This window comes from Furipterus horrens, unplaced genomic scaffold (genome assembly GCF_987537825.1).
Source record: "Furipterus horrens unplaced genomic scaffold, mFurHor1.1.pri manual_scaffold_4, whole genome shotgun sequence".
NCBI lineage: Eukaryota > Metazoa > Chordata > Mammalia > Chiroptera > Furipteridae > Furipterus > Furipterus horrens.
The window spans coordinates 151,567,640-151,594,837 of record NW_028327174.1 but is presented as its reverse complement, the minus strand read 5'-3'; the positions used below and the strand labels follow the sequence as shown (position 1 = coordinate 151,594,837).

Below are 27,198 nucleotides of genomic sequence, written 5' to 3'. Positions count from 1 at the left end.
AAAAAAGATCAAAACTATGACACTAAAATGACAACAAACTCACAACTATCAACAACTGAATCTAAAAAACAAAAACAAAATGCAACTAAGCAAACCAGAATAGGAACAGAATCATAGGTATGGGGATCACTTTGTGGGTTATAAGCTGGGAGGAGGAAGGGGGAGAAATGGGGAAATAGTGCAGGGACTAAGCAGCATAATTGGTTGGTACAAAATAGTCAGGGGACACTTAAGAATAATATAGGAAAGGGTGCAGCCAAAGAACTATATGCATGGCCCATGGACGTGAACTAAGGGGGGTGGGATTGCTGGAGGGAAGGAGGGTACTGGGCAGAGGGGAGCAAAGGGGAAAAAAATTGGGACTACTGTAACAACATAATCAATAAAATATACTTAAAAAAAGATCTATAAAGTAAAAAACTTCAGTTTTAGAAAAAAAATTTTACTCTGAGATTACTTATGAAGCTAATGTATGAATGTTCACTGAGCTGTACATAATATTCAATTAAGTTTAAAAGGTACAATTAAGTTCTACATTTTTACTAGCGGACCATTGCACCGTATGTACAAGATGATAAGTCCAAGTTACATATTCATCGATGTCAAGAAAGGCTTTTTATCAGAATAGAATTATATTTTGTTTAACTCTGAAATTAAAAAATTCCCAATTTAATTTTTTTGGCAATATTTAATTCATCAAAATGTTATTGAACAGTTTAACAATATAAGCACATTAAGTCTTAATAAAAGAAAAAATTCATTATTTTAAAACTTGCAAAACGACTGGTAACTGCTGGTGTTTTATCAGAAAAAAAATGTACCTGTATAACATTAAGAGCTAATTTCCCTTGGTTCTAAGTATCACTTTAGCCTGGTATTCTGTTAAAATATCAAGGCAATGTTAAGCATTTTCTTCTGTATCACCTCTTTTTTTTAAGCCCAGGCTGGCATTACCTTCTTCTGCAAAGACTTGAAATAGGGTAGCCATTGCTTAAACCAGTTTAATCCCACTAGCTACTTCAAACCATTATATTTCAAACCATTTCTTTTCCAAGTATCTTTTCATTAAATTAAATGCCTTTAGGGTCCCGTTAGCAACAAGAGAATATATTAAAATTTAAACTATGGCAAACATGTTGAACATTAAGGGGTAGGACAAAAAGTACCAATGGGAATCAGATTTTCTTATGACTTCATTGTTGACCTTACTTCTCTGCCATTAGAAGCTACTGCTATTCATTTTCAGTTCTTTTATGTCAACAATTTAAAGTACTAATGCAAGGCAGTTAACTCACTTCTGCTCATACAGTTTTTACAAAGAAAAATTTGGAGGTTCAATGTTGAAATAAAATAGGGCTCACTATATATATTTACTAAAATAAATAAATTCACCCTATTCTTTAAAGTCTATCCTTTGTACAGAGTAATAAGTATTTCATTTGTTTACTGCATATTTTTCCTATCTATTACTGCTCTTTTTTTTAAAAATCCTGCCCCAAGATTTGAACACGTGTAGAGGGGTCACTTGATAAAAGTTTACTCAAAAGAATTCCTACACTGACCATTACTGAAAATGACTTAACAAAATACATAGTGCTTAATATCCTTCTTTTAAAACAATTTTGTTTCTAGATATATCCAGTTCTACATTATCACTTTCAGCTGCCACTCTTTTCTGCAAAACCTTCCTCACATCCTACCTCAAGGAGTAAACTAGAAAAATGATAATAGCAAAATTCTAGCTACCAGTTTAAGTTCTAAATCTAGACTGCCATACTAAGTTTTATCTTTCACTTTTTCATTTTATAACCCAATTGAATAGATAATATACCCATATTTACAGAAAACATGTGATCAAAGTAGTTAAGGAATTAGAGATAATTAGCTATTATGACAAGGTCAGGATTTTAACTCAGATCTACTCTCATTCAAAAGCCTAGGACTCACACCTTTTCCTAATAATTGTGCAAGCTGACAGACCTCATGTAATTAGATACTATTTTTTTAAGTTAAAGATCTAAGTAGTCATGGAAAATGGTCTATGTGAAACTAGCATGAGTGTCTCACATAGCACAGTTTGGGTTTTTGTGGAAATTTTACACTACCCCACAAATACGACAGACTCCTATTAATATTGACAGTCCTGAAAAAATATATATTCAAGATTAGCTGAGGGAAGTAATCTTCCCACAAATCTGCTTCATACTGAACTTGTGTTTATGTCTTCAAGAGTGAGTTTTGACTGCGTACTCATGGACTGAACTACAATGCATATCCGTGCCTCATCAAATAGAAGATAGGAGGACATGGTCATAAAATGTTACACTGTGTAGTAGGTCAGGCTACGTAACTGCTAAAATACAGTTCAGAATCACTGATAGGCAGAACTGTTCCATAAAGTGCTATACAGTCACTATTTAAAATGTAGATGGAACAAAGTAAGCAGCAGTAAAACTTCAGAAATATCATTAAAGGTTAGTAACAAGGAGGGAATTGGGTGAAAGAAGGTGAAGGGATTAGTCAAAGAACATATATGCATAACCCATAGACACAAGCAACAGGGTGGTGATGGACTGAGGGAAGGAGGAGAGGGCTGGGTGGAGGCTGCGGGCAAAGGGGGAAATGCAGACATGTGTAATAGCGTCAACATAAAAAACAAGTTTTAAAAAAGACGCTAGTAACAAGCCACAGAGTAATTTTTTCTCCAGAAAAGCAAACAATTCAGTGTGGTGATGTTAAAATTCAAGTATTAAAACTCATTGTGGCTCTACTGGATTAAGAGAAAAAGAACATTACAAATATTTCAGAAATTAATAATCTAGTGGTAAAACTTCCTTAAGTTTTAGTTCTGCCTTGTAAAAATACTCTTTGCATTGAATGAAGATAATAATTCACTTGATAGCAGGGGAAAGTTTCTCTGTGGTGCCATGCAGATCCCTGGATCCATTACAACCTCATGCATAAGATTCTCTAATAGGAAGTTAGTATATTAGGTGGGTGTATTAAAATCTCAATGGGAAATGCCACTACATATAGGTAAGCTATTACAGAAATGCAAAAAAGCATGCTACTTAATGACTAAAAATCATGTCTACCTAAAGCAAATTTATTGTTTAAGAAAAGTTTATACTATATCATTTACTTGTTTTATGCCATGCACTTGCTTAAGAGGTTGATTTTACCTTTAGCTAAAGCTGTGTATTTTCTAATGTGTTTCGGGCAGCTATCAAGTAATCAGAGTAAGCAGTGTCATTTTAATAAGGAAGTCTTTTAATAAAATAGGTCACAAATACCTAATTTCTGCTCTTTACTGTAATTGCCAGTCTTTTCTATAACTGCCACTTTAACAATCTTTTCCAAATGCTGACACAAAAGATGAACAAATCAAGGGTATTAGCATGTGTGTATATTTACAGCTTACTGCTGTCAAAGGCTGTATTCCACTCCCTATGCCAGCAGCTATATGAAGATCTGTTTCTTTTGATGAAGGCGTCCTGTTTCAGGTTGTGAATGTATCTGAAGTAAGCTCTTTTTCATGGTTATGTAGCAAACACATTAAAAAAATATACAAAAGAAATGTTGATAAAGTTATAGGACAATTTCACACCTTTAGGAATATCATTGACACTTCTACTGTCACTGTGAAGGACTGTGCATTTTACTATTTATTCTTGCTTTTTTAATAAATTCTCTGCTAAATTAGTTATTAGTTCATAATTTCAAAAACAGTGCTTATATAATCAAATAGTGTTTTCTTAAATTTTAGTTTATTAAAAGCGTTAGTTATATATGTACATTCACTTAAGTTGTGTACATAAAACTACAAGAGTTGTTGCAAAAATAAATGAAGAATCCTAATAAGAGAGGAAGCACAAATATTACTATTTTTATTATTTTTAAAGCATTTTCATTATAATTATTTTGCTACAGGCAATTTTAAGTTATGATAATTTTTTTTAATTCCTTGAAAACTTCCTTACATGATAATGCTTTTACATTTTTTATTTGTTTTAAGTATACTGTTTTTTTTAACCAGTAGATTTTTAAATTTGGTACTATTTTTGTTGCTGTTTTAATACCAGACGTCCTATGCACAAACAGTACTGATTTTATAAAAAGTTTGCCCATTTTTGAAAGGCTAAGCTTTCCCAAATCAAACTAGCTTATTGTGAAAAGAAAACCATGACAACTGTTTGTACCTCTTGCTTTATTATTACATCCGGCCTGGTCACTCTTAGAAATTCAATCTATTACGGTTGCTAGGAGTCTGTTGCTGTGCAACCTAGAAGGGTATGCTGTGCTTTCAGGCTAAGGAGTGCTAATAAACCTGTAGGCTTCCTTTTATGGGTCTGACCAGTGAGTTTAAAGGGCTTACTTAATACTTTTCAGCAGTGATTGGAGACACATCCTATTAAAAACAAGTCACACTGAGAGATTTCTAACAAAGGGACAAAATACGAAACACACAGAAATATTCAGAATGTATCCGCAGAATCCCTAACTAATTTGGTAAAACAAAGAACAGATTATGATCCATATTTCAATTATACCCCTACCACCCCCAAGTTTTTATTTGCAATATATACCCCTAAAAGGTTAAATGGGTATAAATGAACTCAGAAAGTTTTAGAGGGAAAAAAAAAAGTACCATTGACTCTGATTTTATATAGACTTACATCAACTCCAATAATAGAAAAATAAATTTAACCTAGGAACCCAGGAGTCATGAATTTTGGAAAACTAAAAGGCACTCCCATTGATCTCCCCCCCCAAAAAAATCATTGAATATCTAAAGAAGTTCTAAATTTCATTTTTATTATAAAAACAGATGATTTTTTTCTTTTCATCCTTTATATTAATCCTAAAACCTATTCTATCTTATCATATGCATATTCTCTATAGCTTTAAAGATTAACACTCAGTAAGTTACTGACATAAATTCACTAAAACTAGTTAGCACTGTATATAAATAAAAAAAGAGAAACATAGTGGAGGCCATCAGTAAAATACTGATAAGCAAATTGTATGAAACAGAACTTGAAAAGTGGGCTGAGGATAAGAGAGGACTTCTATCAATATATAATTTAAAAGAAGAAATTGTTTTGATTTTTATTTTTTTATGTATGATAGGTCTTACTCATAAATTATTTGAAGACAAAAATGATGAAGTTGGTCTACAATAAAACACCAAAGGCCACACAGATAAATTAAAGTAACACATAATTTTACAATCATCTTTTTAAAAAAGTGTTATGAGTTTATCTGAACCAAACTGAGAACATATGCCAGGGAGCAAGATTTCAATTGCTCCTCAATAATCATTTTAACTGTGAACATTTATCCATAACTTTCCAAGGATATTTTGACTATACTAATACTGCCTGCAGCTTTAGAAAGTTAAAAATAAATTTTTGTAAATGCCAGGCAAGATTTTCTCTTTATTCATGGCAACAGTTAGCCCTTCTATCTAACTACTCTGAGCTGGGAGCACATTCTAAAATCTGTCAACTACACTACTTTTTTTCTTTTTTAAAGAGCCATCATGTATGTCTGTCCTTCAATGATTGTTTTTATTTCTTCTTCTCATTGCACACCACAGGAAGCAGAGTAAAGAAAATTACCTATTCATTTAAAAGTACTAAGAAACAACAAACAGAAGAATGCAGAAAAACTACCCAAAAAACAAAACAGTGAATCCAATAATAAAGGAGCACTGAAGCGGGCTGAGAGGTGCAAAGGCAACATCTGGCCTAAGAACTGAGACTGAGACAGGAAGAGAACAGGTTGGCGGAGAAGGTTTGGAACTGAAACAGCCTATGCCAAGGAAGGCCAAGCAGAACAGACAAGACTAAATGGGGGGAAAGGGACAGAAAGGATGATAAAGACAGACTAGAATGTGTTAGAAAATAACTGAAAAAAAATTTGCAGAAAGTAACATGATTCATTTTACATATTAGAAAAAAAAACAAATATGAGATTTTTATATTCAATTATTATAATTAGATCCATCCTTGTTTCTTAAAAAGGCATACAACTCAAAAATTTTTAAAAGATGCAGTGATACCAGTAACATTTATGACAGAAAAACCAAGTAAGCATTAACTTGAAGACTCAGCTTAATCTGACAATGAAATAATTTGAATTCTTTCCAATTTCCATTTAGGATTAAGAAAATCTTAACTTAATTCTATAGGTACAAGACCTAACATATGAAAATCTTTTTTAAAGTAATGAAAACGGATTTTTTCCAAACAAGAACATTAAAACACACACACTATGTGTTAGATACACAGTAGTTAATAATTAAAGTTAGATTCTAAATATACTATTCACAGAGGCATGTTAGGCAAATCTGTTAACTTTTAAAGTAGTTATTTAACAGTCGATTAATTACTAGGTAAGTGTAGTACATAGGCTGGAAGACTGCTCTGAAGGACTGTTCTCAACTGGCTACATTAATATTTACCACCCTGTCAGGCACTAGAATTAAAAGGCAATGAGGCAAAAATAAGGAATGAAAAATTTTTTAATGGAGAGAGTAATTCCATAGTGGAAGTTTTGTTGGAAAGAGCCTTCTGGTGTTTGTTATGAAGCTGCCATAATTATACAGTGTGGCATACTGAGAATAACATATTCATCCATTGGAATTAAGTCTCTTTTTTGCATATTCCAGTTTTCTTGGATTTGCAATACCCTATTATATTTTACTCATTTCCAAAAACCCAGTTTCAAATTTTAAAAAAATCAAGGATCCTCATTAAATGTTGCTGAATAGAAATGAATTTTCTTTTTAATTTCATAAATATCAAGAATTATAGGTTCTTTGATAATTCACATAATTAGGGTTGGTAACAAATGACTTACAGGTTAGAATTCTTTTTAGTAGTCACATGTTATCAATTATAAAGAGAAATCAGTATGAGAGCCATAAATATAACATTATTTCTCCTTTTTGCTGAAGGAATATTTCTCCAAATTCTTTATTCAAATTATTTCTATAATTTCTTTAGCAATGGTCAAAAGGGTATTGAATGTACAAAAAAATTTTTTTTTAGTATTAAACTTTATAAAAGGAATGTGATACAAACATGTGATTAGAAGGGTAATATCAGTTAAAAACATTTTAAAATTCCTTAAAACCTACATTCACTTTTTAAGTACTACTACTCACTTTAATACATTCAAAAACTTGAAAAAATTATTGAATCAATTGATTTTTGAAATGTATAACTGAGGATACTGAAAAAGGCATCTGCAAGTATTTTCCATAAACCCACGGGACAATTTCAGTTGTGTCACATTATAAATGCCAAAAACCTCAAAGATATATATTTCACATTTTTTTGTAAAAGCAAATACATAGAAAATCTTTAGAAATCATAAAAGAAATAAACCATATTTATACAGAGATAAATGTTACTTTCTCAGAGAGCACTCAGCCTATTGTCTTTGAGTAATCTGTATTTAGAAGATTATCTTTAATTCCAACTCAAAATCTGATATTAGAAATATTAAAGTTCACAATTCAAATCTCAAATGATATTTCTTTTGGAAACTAATCTTTATTCTTTTCAAGTTTTTTCATCCATCCCTCCATCCATAAGGGAGAAGATACAACATGGCAAAGCAGAGCAATGATGGCATCTCAGTGCTAAGTCCAACTCAGTGTTTTGAGTCACTTTCCATAGGTAAGAAAGGGGAATGATAATGCTGTAGGTGGAGAGTTAAGGGGAATAGCTGAAACAAAATTAACCATGAGTTGTTAACTATTAAAGCAGAGTGATGGATACATGGGAATTCATTTCATTATTTCACCATACTGTTCTGTTTCTGTGTTTAAATTTTTCTCAATAAAAATACGTTAGGGAAAAAATGAGAGAGTAGACTTGCTCTCCAAAGTCTTTTATAGCTCACAGATTGTTTTCATAAACATGGTGGCAGTAAAGACAAGTGGTGATACTAAATTAGGCTTCTGTCATTTTTAATTTATATTTGTTAAGTGACAGAAATACTAGTTACTTGAGTTCAATAAACTCTAGCCTACAGGCTGCTAAAATGTGGACACGTCTGACTCACTTCAGGCACAAATGCCTGAATATAATCATTTAACCAGCCTTTAAGGATGGAAACCAGGATTAGAACTAAATACTGTAAATGTAAGTATATAAATTCAAACAGAGGAAGGTAGCTTTTGTATGTTTGTTTAAGGTTCCACAGCAATACCTACTTCCTTAACTTAAATGCGTTAAAAACACACACATTATATTATATATTTGTACCATTTTTGAAGTATTCCAATACAGTACAATAGCCTCAAATACTGTCAAACTGTACATTTCAAAATGGATGACAGGCACATATGCTTAATATTTGACACTCAACTGAAATTAGAAAATATGATTTTGACATTAGTACACTGAAAATCTCATTCTAAAAATATCAGCATGACAGTCTATTTGTCAAAATAACAGAATTCAAGACAATTTGCCTCCATTAGTAACTTTTACTAAATAACCTCACATTTATGTCTTCTTGCATACACAATATTTTAAATTCAATCCACAAATCCATGATTAAAGATGACTAAATAAAGATAGCTATGCTATATAAACAGTGACATGCTATATAATCTCACATTTTCTAAGACACTGAAGAACATTCTGATCATAGAATCCATTGTATAGATACTTCCTCTAAATTAGCCACTTAAGCAAACTGAGGGCATAACCAACCAAACTAGCAGTCAGCTAATTCTAATTTCAATTCGCCTTTAATAATTGTGATTTTTACTTTGAATAGTTCATGTATCGATTCTTCTCAGTTTTTTAGTATATATTTTAGTAGTAAGTACATGTTTCAGCACAAATTCCAACTTGGAAGCAAGTAGAGTGGACTGAAAAATTTAACATCCACTAACACCTCAAAAAAAAAAAAATCTAAGCTAAAAGTAGTTTTTTAGAGTCTCTTAATCTGCTTGTTTCCTTACAGAAAATCATAGCTTTCATCACTAAACCATAAAACAATACAAAAGGCAAAGTCTGTACATTCAGGGAAAGGCTATAAAAATGATAGAAGAATGAAAGAGGCAGAATGAAAAGTACCGTAAAGGCAGATGTAAACAATTAGGACTCTTTATATAGAAGGCAGGCTAGAATTAACCAAGGGCATCATCAATATTATACATATATAAAAGCACATTCAAAGAAATATACAAATCTTATCTGTCAGGCTTTGTTAAAAAGTCAAGCTTCTCAGTAAAATCTTTCTAATCATCTTATTTAAGATTACAAATTCCTCTACCCTCACCACCTACCCTCCCCAGTCCCCTCTATTTTTCTCCATATCACTTATAATCACCTATTATAATAGTAATTTATCTTCTCTCTGTCATACTCAATTGTTTGAATGTAAGCTTCTCAAGGGCAGAGACATGGTAAGTTTTGTTCACTGTTGTATTATTCTCCATAGTTTTACTGCTTGACCTATATTGTATGTGTCAATGTTGATTCAATCAATGAATGGATGAATATATAAAGTGAAAATGAGCTTGTACACCTAAACTGATTCTAGAAATTGAAACACTTGAGTCTAGAAAAAGCTTAAGATGACTTCACAACAGGTAGTAAATTCACCAAAGTCATTACTTTAAAAGATGGTACAAAATAAAAATACACTGATTAAAAATAGAGCTGGACAGATTTATGAATGACAAGTCCATTTTTTAAAGTTTTTTTCAGCAGAAAGTTTCTGTAGTAGCCAGCAAAGCAGATAACCCTACCATTCCACAGTGCAACCCTTAATGGATATCACAAAAGCAACTACAGATCTGACGGCAGTAATGATTCCATTCTGATGCCACCAATTGCCTTAGTATAAACTTGGAACTCAAGTCCTAATTCTGCACTTCTGACATCCCAACAGGACAGTGAAGTTAGGTAGCAAAGGTTAAACTCAAGAGGTTTGCGATATTCAGAAAAGTACACCCCCAAAAAAAGCACAGTTCTCAAAATGACCCTCATGGCTCCCTTATTAAGCAGCATTAGGAGTCCCCACACCCTGCCACAACCAGAAGATAATGAATCCTAAAAGGCACTTCCCAACTTCTAAAACTATGTATTAGTCTTAGCAGACACTGAGAAAATCTCCGATAGGTAAGAGAAATTTCACACACATACATATACACACATATATATAGGAAATTCATATATACATAGTTAGATAACAAAATCATTTGAAAAGCAGAAATGAGACCTTGATTTAATTAGCCTAAATATGCTGTCTAGTCGATGATATAAAGAAATATCCAAAATTCATGAATTCATGCCATTAAATCCATTTTAAGAAACAGGAAGTAAATAAACCCATTTGGACTAACAGAACTGCATTGCTTTAAAGATCATTATGAAATCAAGTCTAGACAAAATTATAAAACAGTTAAATGTGTTTTCTATAATTTGGATAGAGATAAACAGTCTGAGGCTTGCTAATTATTCATTGATTGCTTCTACTAGGAAAGGAAACTGGGTTTTGTGCTGAGTTCAAAAACCTATTGCAAGTCGTCACCTCTCAGGAAGCTTACAAAAAAAAATTTTTTTTAATCAAACATTTACAAACAAAAACCTAAATCACAATTTTTAATCTGTATCAGGGCTGATAAAACATTCATTAGAAGTGAACTTATTCAACTTAGGACCACTCTAACTTTAGGAAAGATGAATTCAAGTGTGGGAAACACATTCTAAGTAGAATAAAGGATGAGAACAAAGTTGCAGAGAAAATAAATGACAAAGCAGAATTCAAGGGACCATAGGGTTGTAATAGCAATTGTCATTACTGAGCATTTACATGTCAGACACAGTACTGCTTCCATGTGTCATCTAATGTAAGAGGGGGGACCCCCCAAAAAATTGGAATTATCTTTTGGAGGGCAGGCCCCTTGTAGTACAGCCTTCCCCCGCTATGTGAGTGTTTTAGGAACCCATCTGTATCAGTGTAGTGTTTCAGTGTTGTCAGAGGCTGCATTAGGCTTCAGTGAATTTTTTTTGGAAGACTCAACGCGTTCGCCCATTTCATGATTGGTGATTTACAAGCGCACCTGCCCACCAGCGCTAAGTGTTCAGCAGTTTTTGGCCAAAACCCCCATTACCCCCATGTCCCCACATTCCCTATACACCCGATCTCGTCTCAAGTAACTGACTTTCTCTTTGTTTCCCGAATGAATAAAGTCCCCAAAGGGAAAGGTTTCACTGATATGGAAGAAGTGAAACAAAAAAAATGGCAGAAGCACTAAAAGGAATCAAAATTAACCAGTTCAAAAATTGTTTCGGGCAGCGGAGAAAAGGTCTTGATAGGTACATTGCATCAAATGAAGAGTACTCTGAAGGTGACTGATGTTTAAACATTTAAGAAGAAATACACAATTTTTAAAAATCTTTATTGTATGTTTTCCATTACCATTTAGTCCCCTTCTACCCACCTCCCCCCAGCAATCACACTGTTGTCCTTGTCGATGAGTCCTTGCCCAATCTCTCTATCCCCTCACCTCCCTCACACCCCGAAAGCTGTCATCCTGCTCTCCATCTACGAGTCTGTATTCTAAGGTTTTTGGGGTCCTCTCTTGTAATCTTTGAAACAATTTTTGAAGGTTGATTTAATAATCCTATTTCACAGAGTTTAAGTAATCTGCCTAAGGCTAAACTATTAATCAGTAGCAGGGCTAGAATTCAAACCCAGACTTGTTCATTCCAAAGTTATTGCTCTTAACCAGAGATTTTTAACTGGTCTGCCACAAGAACTTTTAAAACATGCAATACCTAATTGTTTAGTCAGGGGAACTGACCTCTTTTCCCTTAGATTGTCAAATTAAAAAATGACAACAGCCAACACAACAATAGCTGTCCAGTGTGCATGAGTCAAAATCACACCTTTTTTTTTGTCAGAGTGGCAAAAAATATATTTTGGTGTGCCACAGAATTTTAGTAATTAGTTTATATGTGCCATGAAATGAAAAGGTTGAGCCCTGGCTGGTGTGGCTCAGTGGATTGAGTGCCAGCCTGCAAACCAAAGTGTCACCAGTTCAATTCCCAATTGGGGCACATGCCTGGGTTGCAGGCTGGATCCCAGGCTGGGGGCGTGCAAGAAGCAACCACATGTTGATGTTTCTCTCCCACTCTTTCTCCTTCCCTTCCCCTCTCTCTAAAAATAAATAAAATCTTTTTTTTAAAAAGATAAAGGTTGAAAATCGTCGCTCTTAACCAAGTATATAACCATAAGCCAGGCTGGCCAAAAAGAAAAAAATAAATAAAAGGTACAGAGCAAAGTGGTGAAACGTAAATTTGAAAATGCAGACTGTAAGCTCCCAAAAGTAGAGCACGATGGTAGTTTTGTGGCACTCTGTAAATATTTATTAAATGATTCTGATGAATAGACAATGAGAAATCTTAAAAGATTCTTACCCAGAGAAACAAAACTTCGGGCTACTTGAAAACATCCAAAGTGCCTTGTTTTTAGAAGATTTCATTAACCCATATTTAGAAATAATTTAAGTAAAATTTTACCCAGATTATAAATTTGTAAGATATTAAAAATATATTCCATGTTTTAGATTCTTCCTCTTTATATCTAACAAATATAGCAGTCCAGTATTTGGTTACTCTGGTAACTAAATCTCTATATTCAAATCTCACTTTAAAAGTTCCAAGTATTTAGCACTCCCTTTTCAACTGAATTACACTCTTAATATTTGTATTTTCCATTTTGTTTTTATGGACCAGTAGGTATGCTGGCAGATCAGGAGTACATACAGTTAAGTCTAAAAGTAAATAATTTAAATTCTGCCCCATCCCTCCCCAAAACAATCCTTTTCTTTACTTAACAGAAAGAAGAATCAATTTAATGCACTGTATTCTAAGTCTCTCTTAATTCAGTTGAAACAGAAGCATTCAAATTTTAAAAAAATCATAAAAATTAAGAATGAGAAACTTCTAGGCAAAAATGCAAGAACTAACTAATATTTCGTCATTCTTTGTTTATCATAACTCCTTTTTTATTGAAGGCAAAGATAAATCCAAAGGGAATGGTTTTACAAGAAAGGTTTGTCCATGGGGATTTACCTTGTTAAGAACAAATGGCAAATGGTTTTCTCCTATAGGAAACCTACTTCTGTTTTATATAAACGCATCCTTTCAGATTTGGTACCACAAATGAGGATGGGAAGAGCATCAGGTTAGCACTAGAAAGTTTAGTTGTCATTTTCTTGGTCTCTCTTAGAGGGATTGTTTCAAATAATCAGCAGGGTTAGTGCTCAAACTGTGCATTTTTATCATAAAACAGGATACCAAAACTATTTTCAAGCCTGACCTCACAGATTTACTTCCAATTTTCACACACACACACACACACACACACACACACACGGTAAAACAAAATCTTGGTAATTTCTTATTCCTGCAACTATCTCATACCATTATTCAGTAAACAACATATCCTTCCAAAAATTCAGATTAAGAAAATAAGTAGCCATATAATAGCATGACTGCTGGCATTGCTTCTGGTTGTTATGGAATAAAGGGCAATCCTTTCATATTCTTATTCTGTTGGTTCTCACTTACTTAAGAGTGTAGCAACACCTTTTAAAGCCCAGCTGGGCAAGTCTCAGCTTGTACCACAGATATCAGCTGCCAGTATTTTACTTTTCCTCCACAATAGAGTGGAGGATGTTTTAATTTTTTTTTAAATTAATAATTCAGTAATTTACAACAATCTATAGGTAGAATGGTTTGAATCACCTTTACCCTCAACAAAAAGTAGAGGTGCATGCTCAGTCCAAGAATTACTTATGCCAATACATTGATAATTACATACATCACTAACACCTAGTGATGTGGAGACAGGTGTGCCACAAGAACTTTAAAACATGCATGACCTCTTTTTCCTTAGGTTGTCAAATGAAGAAATGAAATGACAAGAACCAACACAACAATAGCTGTCCAGTGTGAATAAATCAAAATTTTACCTGTTTTAATCTAATCAGCAAAAAATAATTTTTTGGTGTGCCGCAGAATTTTAGTTATTAGTTTATGTGTGCCATGAAATGAAAATGTTGAAAATCACTGCTTTAATTGATGCTATCTTAATGTAAAATAATGAAAAGCCAATTAATACTTTGACTCTGTATAGGTACATAAAGCACAGAAAAAAAATTATTACAAACAATATTTACATTGGTATTAAATTCATATAAAATTCAAATTAAAAGAATGACATAACAATGATTAGCACCATTTCAATTCTGAGAGGTATATCTAAGACAATTGTTTTTCTGTGCAGTTCAAACATGGGCTGCTGTCCTAGTGCCTGCACCCTTTTTAATGATAGGTCAGATTTCAAGTAGAAGAGCCTAGAATTACTGAACAAAAGACTCTACCAACAACTGAGAACAAACTTCCTGATTTACATAAATGCTGTGCTGAGAAGAAACAACATGATCAATCAAACTAAAATATTTTGCCTTAAAAATAATATAAGCATTGTTTCAAGTCCACATTGAGTCTGTTCTTAAAATTAGGTTAAAAAAATTTTCAGAGCAACACAGGATAAATGATTCAAGTTTATTTCAATAAAGAAATATTTCAAATTATCTAGACTTAAGAATAGAAGGTACTAATTGTTAAACCTTTGTGACAAGCACATGGGGATTCATATACATTTATGGTACACAGTTGTCCACTATGCATTAGTTTCCCAGATGTAAACTGCTTTAGATATCAGGTAAGCTAATTAGATATCTCAAAGGAATATATTAATTATGTGTATTTTGTATACTAATATTATATAACTTTTTAATAATAAAATAATTACAAGAAAACTCTGATATAACATCTTAATTTAATACTTTTCTAAACACAGCATTAAGTAACAATGAAACCCTAAATAATAGTTGAAGGTCTCAGAGATTTATTTTCCACAAATATGAAAACAAAGGATGCCCATAAAGAAACTTAAGTACAATCTGTTTCTTCAGCTTCCCCTATTAGTTAAAATCACAATAAGGCAAAATAAAAAAATAAAAAGACTGTTCTTCAAACAAATCAGTTCACCATTCATACTTTCATTTATCCATCTTATTTTTATCTTTAATTCACAATTCTCCACTAATTACATCTAACTACATTTTCAATACCTCCTCCTACCCTTCTCTTTCTTTATTGATTCCCAAATATCATCTGTCATTTATGTAGTCTTCTACAATCTGAAACCTTAAAAATATGTTCACATAGTTGGAATATGTAATTTTGTATTTAATACCTTAATCCTCTCATTTTTTCTAAATGCTCCTTAAAATTCAATAGATATCCAAGTCATTTTAGGATTTCTAAATTAACTAAAATAGTATTGGCACTAAATACGCATTGATATAAATCTTTTAATCCTCATTCAAAAGTAAAAGTTAAAGAACAACGATGAAAAACTACAAGCTTATAGACTAATATATCCAATTATTTCTTAGGCCTCTGCTAGAATGTTTTTGAATCAAATATTAGATATAATATTAACAGTAGCAGTGGTAGTATTACTAGATATGCTGAATATGGCAATCTGAGTTTCTTACAATATATAGAGCCTCTAAAACGACCCTTTTCTTTAAATTGTACTTCATCATTTTTCATACTCTAATTTTCTCAATTATATGATCCTGACCAGATTTACCCTCGTTCTTATACCATTCTTTCAGATTAAATAAGGTGTTGTTCTGGGCATGCTGTATCACTTATTGGCATTCTTTCCAAGGTTTGTAAACCAATAGGTAAAATGGAACTTCCAAAGCTCACATATACTGCCTCACACAAGCCTGCTCTATGTAGGATTTGGGAATTTCCAGACAGCAATGTAAATTAACAAAACCACAATACAATAGAGACGCTTATATTATCCAAGAAAGCAGCTTTTACTTTCAAGTTTAGCAAGGACAGCAGGACTGGAAATAAATGAAATATCAGTATCACAATGACTTCCTCTCAAAAATTACTTTTATCAACATCTTCAGACCATGGTCATTCGCATTTCTATCAACACCGATAAAAGATCAAGTCTAACCCAATCAAAATATTAAAATACACTGCCTTCCAATTTCAAAAATAAAATCCCACCCGATTTCCAAGCCACAGGGTTCTCAAACATTTGCTGAAACATAAACCCACTTCTATTATACAGCTCTACTCATTCAACATTATTTAAAAGGCTTTAAATTTCAAAACTTGACAGACTTCTAAAAATAAAAGAACAGGTCAAATGTTGATCCAGCAACAAAATATCTTAATCTACAATAATAAAAAATGTGATCCAGCAACACAGTATCTTAATCTACAATAATAAAAATGAATTAATTTTTTTTATGATATAACTCAGTTTCAGAATTCATGCTCTGTATTAACTAAAAGCAGACTTTAAAAATTATCATATACTGTGAGGTACTATTAAAAATTGTTCCCCGATTCACACAAAGATCATTCAAAGAACTTCTGTCAAACATTTCTCCTAATTTTCTTAACCTCAATAAAATAGCACTGGAGTGGTTTATAATAGTGTTACAAGATATGTACAATACAAAAAACAGTAACCAAAAATAGTATGGATAGAAGTTCTAAGGCACCAAGCACAATGTACATTAAAATGATTTTCTAAAGGTCTGCACACACACAAACATACACAAAACACAATATCTAAGTTAAATTCCCTTTTTCTTAATATAAACACACCCTAAAAATATAAAGTGGCTTTTGAAACAAAATGTTTTAAAATGTCATTTAAGGTACACAATATAATCCACATTGTAAAATAAAGAATCTGACTTTATCTAGTGTCTGTATATTAATATTTCACATTAGGTTTTCATTGTGGCACATCAAAATGCATACTGTAAATTTAAAATAGTAAAGGTGATTTTCAGATCACTAACAGAATATCTTTCCATATGTTTTTTATTAACGATCCTTATGCTGACACTTCACTAAAACTTATCTCCAAGACTGTCATCAGATATAATCAGATGTCAATCAGTGAAAGCCTAATGTGACAGATTATATACTTTGGTTCTTTAAAATGTCAGCCTAAATAGGAGTAGAGGGTAAATGTAGATTCTTTTGTGAAAAAAAAAGTGTGTATATATATATGTGTATATATGTATATTTATGTGAATATATATATATATATATACACACACTTGTATATCCACATAACAATCTACCCAAAGCAAAATGAAGACAGGTGGATTTAAGGCATTATTTCTGTTATCTGGCACACAAACTAGTTTTCTCAGTACTCCTTTCTTTTATTCCTACCTTTCTAAAGCTGGGCATGACTAAACCACAATAGAGACTCTTTAGATGGGTATTATCACACATCCACTAATGTACGAAGGGACAGACATACAGACTTAGGAGAAAAGGATCACAAATATAAAGTAATAAGATGCCTATCCTTACAGAAGTGTGGGTACTGTGCACAATACTACAGCAGGAAAGTAAAGAGATCTGGAAAAAGACTATGATCACCTTAGTCACTCTGTCTCCCCCTTCCTCACACCTCCAGTTCCCACCTCAACCCCTACCCCCACCAAAATGTCACAGTTCAAAAAAACAAACTCAATAGAATATGCAATGCACTGGTATTTAACAATGGAAACAGGATATGATTTCTAAATGTATCTGCTTCTTCCTGTCTCTCTCCAGCAAACCTCCCTCATCCCCAACCCCAACTAGGCATGGAGAGAAACTTATCCAAAAAAAATCAAAGCGTTTCTAAAATGGATTTGCACATTAAGATAAAATATGCTGATTGACCCTGAAGAGGGCCAGATACATTTTTAAGGATGCTAATTATTGTACTGAAATATACAAATGCTATCGGGCATTCGAATCTGAAAGCAGTTCAGACTCTTGAATATGTTTAATCAGTAATTATTCAAAGATAATTTTAAAAGCAACAATAATTACAATCCATTTAATTTTCATACATTCCATATTAGGTTGGTGAAAGAGGTGAGATATAGCAGAACATAAGACATCTTGAACTAATGCAAAAATGCTTCCTTTCATAGCCTGCAATGCTCTAAAATCCTGATAAGTCTACATGTTAAATTAATATTAATGAAAAATTTTATGAAAATGCACAATTCTTAACCAAGAGACAACTTTTCTGCTATCAAACTTAAATAAAAAGGTTTATCCAAGTGTAAATAACATTCAGGTAAAAAGGAAAAGCAATAAGGATTGATTACCAATAAAAATATATAACGAATATTATTATGGATGATGGCAATGCTTCCCAGAGCAGGGTCTCAAAGTACTCCAAAGGCCCTATGAACTTGCCCAGACTGCTTGACAGGACTTTAGTTCTTCCAAAACCACTGAAATAGCATGAAGGGAAAAAAAAAAATGGGAAAGAAATGTTGAAACAATGAGATAAACAGAGACCTAAATTAATTTTTATTGCTTCTGATGAAAGAGGGCTAGCAAATCCCTCCCCGTGTGTGTCAAATTGCCTGTCCACGTTAGTGAGAAATTATATCTTGTTTTAAATATCTCATTGGTGAGCAACAGACAGGCGCCCCAACTGTTAGACACTTGCCTGGCACACACAGAGGAGCTGGCTGGTCAGGAGCTCAGGCTGTCAGACTCAGCTAATTCCAATGTGGGTGAAGAAATCAGGGCATGTAGCCATAGCTCTCTTAGAGGGCTATTGAAATGGAGGGACCTTCTGAGACTGTCACAGGTATGTCCATTATGCTAGACCTAGGCTTGGGTTTTCTTTCTTTGTTGTTTTTATCGGAAGAAACAATAGGCAAACAAAATGCTAGCCTTTGAGTCCATCTGCAAAGGAAACACCAATTTCTGGCTCCATGTTATTGGCATGTTTCCCTTTTCATGGGGCCAATCTTATCATGGAATCGTAGACTATTAGTGCTAGAAAGGGTTTTATAGATCACATAGCCATACTGTTTCATTTTACAGATGGAGAAACTGAAAGTTAAGAGGGTTTAAGTGACTAGCCTAAAACCAGAACAGAACCTTTACCCTCCTTTTTGGATGGCACTTTTAAAGATCTTTATTTCTTAGCCCAATCACTCTCCTCTCTCCTTCCACATAATCTTTCAATATATGTTTCCCCTCACCAACTCATGTACTTTTATTTTCAGGCCCGCTGCCTCGCACTTCGTGTTCCTGGACTCAGCTCCTAGTAGCCCATACCAATTTTTGCTTAAATAGGAAGCACCAGCCACTGTAAATAAAGCAAAGGCAAACAGAACTGACTGGGTATTACAGCTCCTATTAAAAGTAGTGAGAAAGAAGAGTCTAGGAGTTCAGAGTCAGCAATAAACAGGCATATGAGACTGTGCAAACACAGTATTTTTGGACTAGACTAGAGATTTAACCTAGAGGACAGACCACAGCCAGGACTGGGAAGGGAACTTTCTGAAGCAAGGTCATCATTAGTGGATCAAGATTATGTTATTTGTTCAAGGGGGAGGTCAGATGCATAGAAATTGTAAAAAAAAAATAATAATAATTACTGAAATGGTAAGAATGATATATAATTTACCATCTAAGTCACATTCCCTAGCTTTTTTCCAAACATTCCTTTAAACCTGTGTGTCAAATTCATTGGAGAAAGGAAGCACAGGAGATAGCTGAGCTGAGAATGCCTACTTTATATATTAGGGCTAGTGATCTATAAAATAATGTAAAAGGAGTCATATAATTAATTAAACACTTAATAGGAATGGGAAAGATGGGAGCAGGTAAGATATGAGAGGCACACAAAAAGCCTGTACAAGATACAATGCTTCAGCAAAGATGATACACTGTATCAAGTAAATTTTCAAATGGAATGTATAAATGACATTTCCAGTTTGAGAAAGATTAGGGCTATTTCCGATTACTCTAAAATGAGAAAAAAAATCCATTCTTAATCAAATTGCTTAGGAAAAATCTATACTGTAAATTACTATATAGCAACTTTATATATAGCAGCCAACTAAAATGTTTCTTTAAACATCTTTAAATTCCAAAGAAATGGGGCCAAAATTGACATTTCCCTCTACAATTTTATATTCTAAGTTTTACTGCATAAAGTTTCAAGGTCACTATAGCTCAAAGTTGGCAAATTATTACAAAATTACTTATTGCAACAGGTATACAAGTAGTGACCACACACATTTTCTACACTTAGCATAATTGTAAGCAATGATTATAAAATTATAATTTCTTTATGAACTCATCTTGATACAACTAATTATTGTTATTGCTTTATATTAATGACTGTGTTTTGTATAAGACTTATAAATAAGGTTCAATATGTTTTCAAGTGAATTTACATATACCAAATGTGAAAAGGAAAATATACATTGGATGATGAAGTGGACAATGGGAAGTGTAAGAGTATGAAATGTTGCATCATTAGTTCTCAGTCTAAGATCCCTGGGACACGAGAAAGAAATCCATTATAAGTTTTCAGAGTAAAACTAAAATATCACTTTAGGTTAGAATCCGATTAATTCAGTGAAATGACAAGATTGGTTATCAAATGGTGATCCAAATCTGTGGTTGATAGCTCTTGTGTCTTTATTTTAAAAGGGGGAGGGGGTAATTACTTAGTGAGTGTAGATTAGTGGGCACAGTCTTTCAAAACGTAGGGCCCATTGGGAAAGAGATGGTTAGGAGCATATTGAAAGGCTTCTTAAATGGTAAAAAGATTAGAATGGGTATCTTCTAGTATCCCCTAATAAGAACCAACATGTATTGAGTATGTATTCTGTGTCAAATACTGAGCAAAGCACATTACAAGAATCGTCCCCTTGAATCATCACAGCAAATAAGACTGATTCTATTTTTCAGATGAGAAAACTGAGGCCAGCTGAAGATAAATAACATGTCCCAGGTCCCACTACTAATTAGATTAACTGACATCTGATTCCAAAGTCTGTTCTTAACCAATATACTTCTACCTTTGATTTAAAGAAAACATATACCTACTGATACTCTAAATATATGTTTTTAACTGATTTGTTTTCATTAAGTACATCTTTTACTTTGATATGAAATATAAAACTTCAAATACAAAAGTTTTGAAACATCATATACTTTAAAAATCTTAGTGGCATAAACTAAATGGTAAACAGTAGGACCACATTTTAAAAGAAAAATGCCTTATTTTAATTAGACTAGTATTTAAAAATAATGTTATTCTGAATGGATTCTTTGTGGCACTCCAATACTTGAATAGTATACTCATAAAGGTACTTCATAAAAATATCACATTTTGCTGATTGTAGTTAAATGTGGGATCCGGTATAGAAAAATCCATTACATAAAGGAAAAGTTTATATGCTGTAACATAATTTCTAAGTTACTGAGGAAGACAGTGGCTACCACTGTTTCAGTTATGTATCTTTTAGAGTATGTACTGCTGAGGAAGGAAAATCAATGATGCAACCAAAGCCCAAGAGATTAGATTCAATTATTCTCCTAAAAAAAAACTCTCAGTGAACAATATTCAGATAGATCATTTCCAGTTAAGGAATCTAAAACTTTTCAGCCCTCACCGGTGTGGCTCAGTTGGTTGGGCAGTGTCCCTCAAAGCCAGTTTGATTCCAGGTCAGCGCATATACCTGGGTTGTGGGTTCAGTCCCTAGTCGTGGCATGTAGGAGAGGCATGTTTTTCACATCAATGTTTCACTCCCTCTTTTTCTCCCTCCCCATTCCTCTCTCTAAAAATAAATAAAATATTTAAAAATAATAAAATTTTTCAAATAGAGCTCAATTAAATATTCAAACCAAGCTACTTCAACATCATGAAGTGGGGACTGAATTCTCCCTACAATTCTTAATATTACTATCATTGTTGATTTAATTAGCCTGGTAACTATTATCAGCATTTGTACTTTTGAGGTAGCTAGCTTTTTTTTAAAGATTATACCACAAAAAGTATATCACTACTCAGGTCATATAAACATGTTATAGGAATGTACGATATATTGCTGTGTGCCAATGATACCAAATTTACAAAGCACAAAGTCATACTGCCAAAATAGTATGATTCTCAAGTGAAACTAAAATTTTCAGATGGAAATTGAAATACCTGCCTAAGAAGATGATCAATGTACATGCCTATAGAACTAATGCTGACATTCAGACTATGTCAAAGATATCAATATTCGTATCAATCTTAATACGGTTTTATGTTGTGTTAACATACATCAGTAAAGAGAAAGACAGGCTTTGATATAAAACTGCCAATTAAGGCAGTACATTAAATTTAAAATACATAGAAATAAGGCTATTATATGCTTGAGTGCACATATAATTCAATCTTTTTCTTTAAATAAAAGTTCTAATCAGTTCACATTCTTACAGATAATAATCTCATGTTGCAAACAGCACAGCACCTTCTGGTACATCTGTTTTAAGATATATAAAATTCCCACACAAAAAGGACAGAATCAGGGTAAAAACGAACCTTATAAATCAGTAAGTTGATACTCTTTTATTTACTCCAGTACATATTTTTAAACAGTAATGCTTAAAAACTATTTTCATTTAAAAAGAGTACTAAAAACTATAGTAACAATTCAAGTAGGTGAGGAGAATGTTTGAGATTGAAAATATTTAAAATAATGAAACAACAAAAACAACACTGGTTTCCAATATCTATCATTCAAATTAAAACAATGCTGTCAAAAGAATTCTTTATTTATAGGATGGCAAAAGTGAATTTGTCATGTATACCAAATTTTACTTTATTCAAATCTTGCCTTGGCTTCTTGCTTCAGATAAATTCAACTAATTGTATAAAGTACCCTTGAGTACTTTTTCTGAACTCAAAGGGGATTTATCATTACTATAAAAAATTTTTAAGTGTTTTATGAAAGGCTCTACAAACTTATATATCTTGAAAACAGAATAATATTCAAAAATAAAAATTATGTTAAAAACAAATTTTAAATTGAATAGTTCAAAACTTTTACTCAAAAAAAAAAAAAAAAAACTTTTCCTAGGAAAGTAATTAATTCCAACAGTATAGTTTACTAAGGACAAAAGCAAAGGATGCCACCTGCTTTAGACAGTCCTTTTGTGAACCACTGGAAGTCCCCAACACAATACACTAGAAATGAAAGTGACACCTGTTTAAAGCAGCCATCTGTCCCTAACAAGCTTGATTTAGTCAAATCCATTTAATCCAAATACAGGAACACTATGCACCTGTGAACAGAAAGAAATTTAAAATCTGGTTTTTTGATGGTGAGTAGGAATTTATAACAAACAATTAAAGGCAAAGAGTTACATTAGGGAAACTATTTTTAAGGTAACTAGAAGGAGATTTTTAAGCTAGTGCTCAATATAAAAAAAAACAAAACAGACTCTTAATAATTTAAAAGTTTACTTCTTTGGGACTTCTTACTTTAAAACTTCTTTGGTATTTTCACTTATTTTAACACAATCTCTATAATACCAAGAACAAAGTAATATTCCTACTAGACTGTTCAGAAAAGTTTTTTTTTTACCTCTTCACACGTCTGATGCTATATACCCACCGTTTGAATAAACGTACACACACACACACTCTTCATAAAACTTGAAAAGCAAAATCATACTCTACCTAGTGAATTCTTCAATTGGAAATTCAAGGAAAGCACACACAAAATTAACTTTCTCAAGAATAATAAAATGGTTTACTGAAAAGTAACACATATCACTTAAATACATTAAATCTATCTTGATTTATGATTCATTCATTTTTAATTACTAAATTTTAATGGCAAAAATGCCATATTAACTTTGTTTAGGATAAACTTTTTTTGTTTAAGGTTAAATTATATTAAACTCATGAACTATAAACCTTTGAGTAAGTAGAGTAGAAGACTCCTTGAATACTATTTTTTAAATTAGGTATATCTACCCCATATAATGCAAAAATTATCGAATAATGCATTTTAGGAATGCACTTTAGTTTACTATATTATACATATGAATGTGCTATAAAAAATATGCCTGTACCAGTTAATGCAATTCATTGGCAAAACAATCTTAAAAGATTGAGATAAGCATTATGACATAAAACGAATCACAGATATTCAGGTACTAAAAACAAGCTACATGTGATTCCTATTTCATAATGTTAGTGTTAAAGTGTGGTCACTCACTTTCAGAGATTTCTATTCGTCTAAAAACTTGAGAATGCAGGAGAATACCAACACACAATCTAGTCCCTCCTAGGATAAATATCACAGAAAGGGTAAATGAAAGGCTAAGTATTCACCATGTGTTACACTTAATCATTTATCATTTTCTACTATTCCTGGTTATTATTTGCTCAATCCACATGAATAATATTGACATACTTGAGCCCAAAGTATCTCTAACAGCAACTTTTAGACCACATATGTGCTTTTAAAAATAGGTAATAGACTTCAATTTAACTTCTGCTCTCAAATCAACTAATGAATGAAAGTATAAATTATTGAATCTGAGATGACTATAACAACCGAAATGCCCAAAAAAAGTTCTTGGACACTGCAAATAAAAATATTAAACCATAACATTGTAGCATATAATCGACTCAGCTCAAAATCTATTATGTAAATAGCATAAGGTCTGACGCTGTCTCAAGAGAGCAAAACTCCTATTAACTTCAGAGAGAGTTTATGGACCCAGGAGCTTCACCATCCAAAAGTGTTCAGGCATTTGACACTCAATCTGAACAGAAAAAAAAATACAAGTTAGTATTAGAAATTTGCATGGAACCCAGATTGGGGAGGGCAGGGTGAATAAAATATAAAGGAATTTGAGGACTCTGAGAGAAAGACTTAGGACCCAAGTGTCACCCTCATTTAAAATAGCATTCTCAAGGAAATGAATTGAAAGAGAAGAAAATTTTAAACCCAACCCTTATTTTACAAAATATTATCCTTAATAGCATTGCAATTACCCAACCTACTCATTGACAATCTCAAGAACAATTAGTACTGTCACATTATTCACAGGCTGCTCTGTCAGGTAAATCAATATATGTTTACTGTTAAAAAGACTATTTAAATAAGCACTTTAAAACTCCAAATTGAAAACCTCAGTATGTGCAAGTACAATAGTATATTTGTTTTTACACACATTATCAAAACTTTTTTACTGATAATCTATTAATTAAACGTTAGGATGAAAAATGGTCACTTCTAAGCAAGAACCCTACTACTGGAGGACTGACTGATAAGTACTCAAATGTACGGAGAAAAAAAAAGATTTTTTTCAAGAGACTTGAAAAGGAGAAAGTTCTCTCCCTTCACCCGGTTTGAGTCAATTGTCCAAAGAAAGCCAAAAATAAATAAAGAATATGTTAAGTACACACATGCCTAGATCTTCACAACCATAAAGTGAAATATACACACGTTTCAAGTTGAGAAGCTTCATACATTCTTTATGAACAACTTGACTTCAATTTCAACTCTCAGAGAAAAACGAACACAGAAGATGAAGAGGAAAAAGAAAAAATAAAAACTCTTTCAAGTACCAGCACTGTCTGAAATAACATTGTCACCAGAGTTCTCACAAGGCTTCCTCCTTGTCCTTTCCCTGTTTATCCACACAAAGTCTCATAACCGCAATGAAAACTGTTACCGCTCCACCGTGGGGAAGGAGGTTCGTCCCAGCGCAATGGAGCCTCCCCACCACTCCTCCCAGCCCCGCAGCAGAGATCCAGCGCTGTCAATAACTACTAACCCAAGTATCCCCGACGCCCCGCATCCGGTTGAAATCACAAGCACACACACACACCCCAAGAAAGCCAGAGGAAAGACTTTTTAAAAAATCTCTTTCCCGGTGCAGCCAAAAGTCCAGCGAAGAGGCCCCAGGTTTCGACGTGTGCAAGGGGTGGGGGGAGAAGAAGGAGGGGGAGGGAAGAGTGCTGAATGGATATTAGGACTGTTTGCAGCACAAAGAAAACACAGTTTTAAAAGAAAAAGAAGAAGAAGAAGAAGAAAGAAAAGAAAGAAACCCGTGCAGCTGATGATGGTAAAAGGAGAGCAGACCATTTAGCACAAGGCAAAGCGGGCAAAAAGGAAGGGAATGGACGGTAGGAAAAGTTCACCCTTGCAGGATAAAAATAACAAAACCCTTAACAAGGCCCCACAAGTGAACAACAGCAAAACACCAGCTCCTGTGTCCCCCTTGCACATTGTTGTCTATTTCGATTCTGAAAGAAGCAGGAAACCGGCAGCTTTCAAAAAGAAGAAAATTAAAGAAAAACCCTTCTCTCTTCACCTGACTCTCCTGCTCAGACAAGACCTAGGAGAGAGCTCCTCGGTCCACGCCGGAAAACTGTGGCTCCTTCTCCCGCTCGCCTCGCAGCCCCCCGAGCTCCCGGTCCATCCCTGAAGCGCGGCGGAGGGCCAGGGCCAGGGCCGGGGCCGGGGCCGGCGGGCTGGCGGGTGCGCAGCGCGGTGCCCACACCCCCGACCCAGCCACAGCGCGCACGGTCCATGGTAAACAAGCCCGGGGGACCGAGCCCCTCGGCAGCAGCACTGCCGTGGCACAGTCCCCGGTGTCAGGAGTGAGACCCCGCACAGCCACACACGGCTCGCACGCACGGACACACACACACACGCACGGACACACGCGTTCACACACATCCACACACATGTAGAGACCGAAGAATATTCACCTTGGCTGTGGATTATTGTGGTGTTGTTGGTGGGTGATGGAGATGGTGGTGGTGGGGAGGAGGAGGAGGAAGAGGAGGAGGAGGAGGAGAGGAGTAGTTGTTGTTGATGGGTAACAGTCGCCAGGACTACGGTGACTATGGCGCTTGATTCACAAGGCAACGGTTGCTATAACTCACAAAAGAGAGAGAGAGGGAGAGAGAGAGCAAAAGGGAGAGGGAGACACTCGCAAGGGGAGGGGTGGGGGAGGGAAGAGGGGAGGAGGTGGGCCGGCAAGTCGCCGGAAGGGGCGGGCTCAAACCCATGACTGACAGCCCCAGATCCCGGTCTACGGGACAAGAGATGAAGGTCCTGTGGAAGGGCTCCGAATAACTACTCAGAAGCTTGGCAGAGGCTGCAGTCACCTCAGAATCCTCTCGTTGGTACGCTACTACATGCGCTGCTCGGGCTGGACTGGGAGTTTAGGGGCGTGGCGCGAAGGGTACGTTTTG

General features: G+C 34.0%; 1 protein-coding gene across 2 annotated transcripts in view; it reads right to left on the bottom strand.

Moving 5' to 3' along the window:
- The window catches only part of RFX3 (regulatory factor X3), a 284,844-nt gene extending 258,028 nt beyond the window's left edge, over nucleotides 1–26,816 (bottom strand). For both annotated transcript variants that reach the window (XM_090275842.1, XM_090275843.1), the window contains exon 1: nucleotides 26,710–26,816. The gene's annotated coding sequence lies outside the window, so the exon portion shown is untranslated. The remainder of the gene's footprint in view (nucleotides 1–26,709) is intronic.
- Between the last annotated feature and the right edge of the window lie 382 nt (nucleotides 26,817–27,198).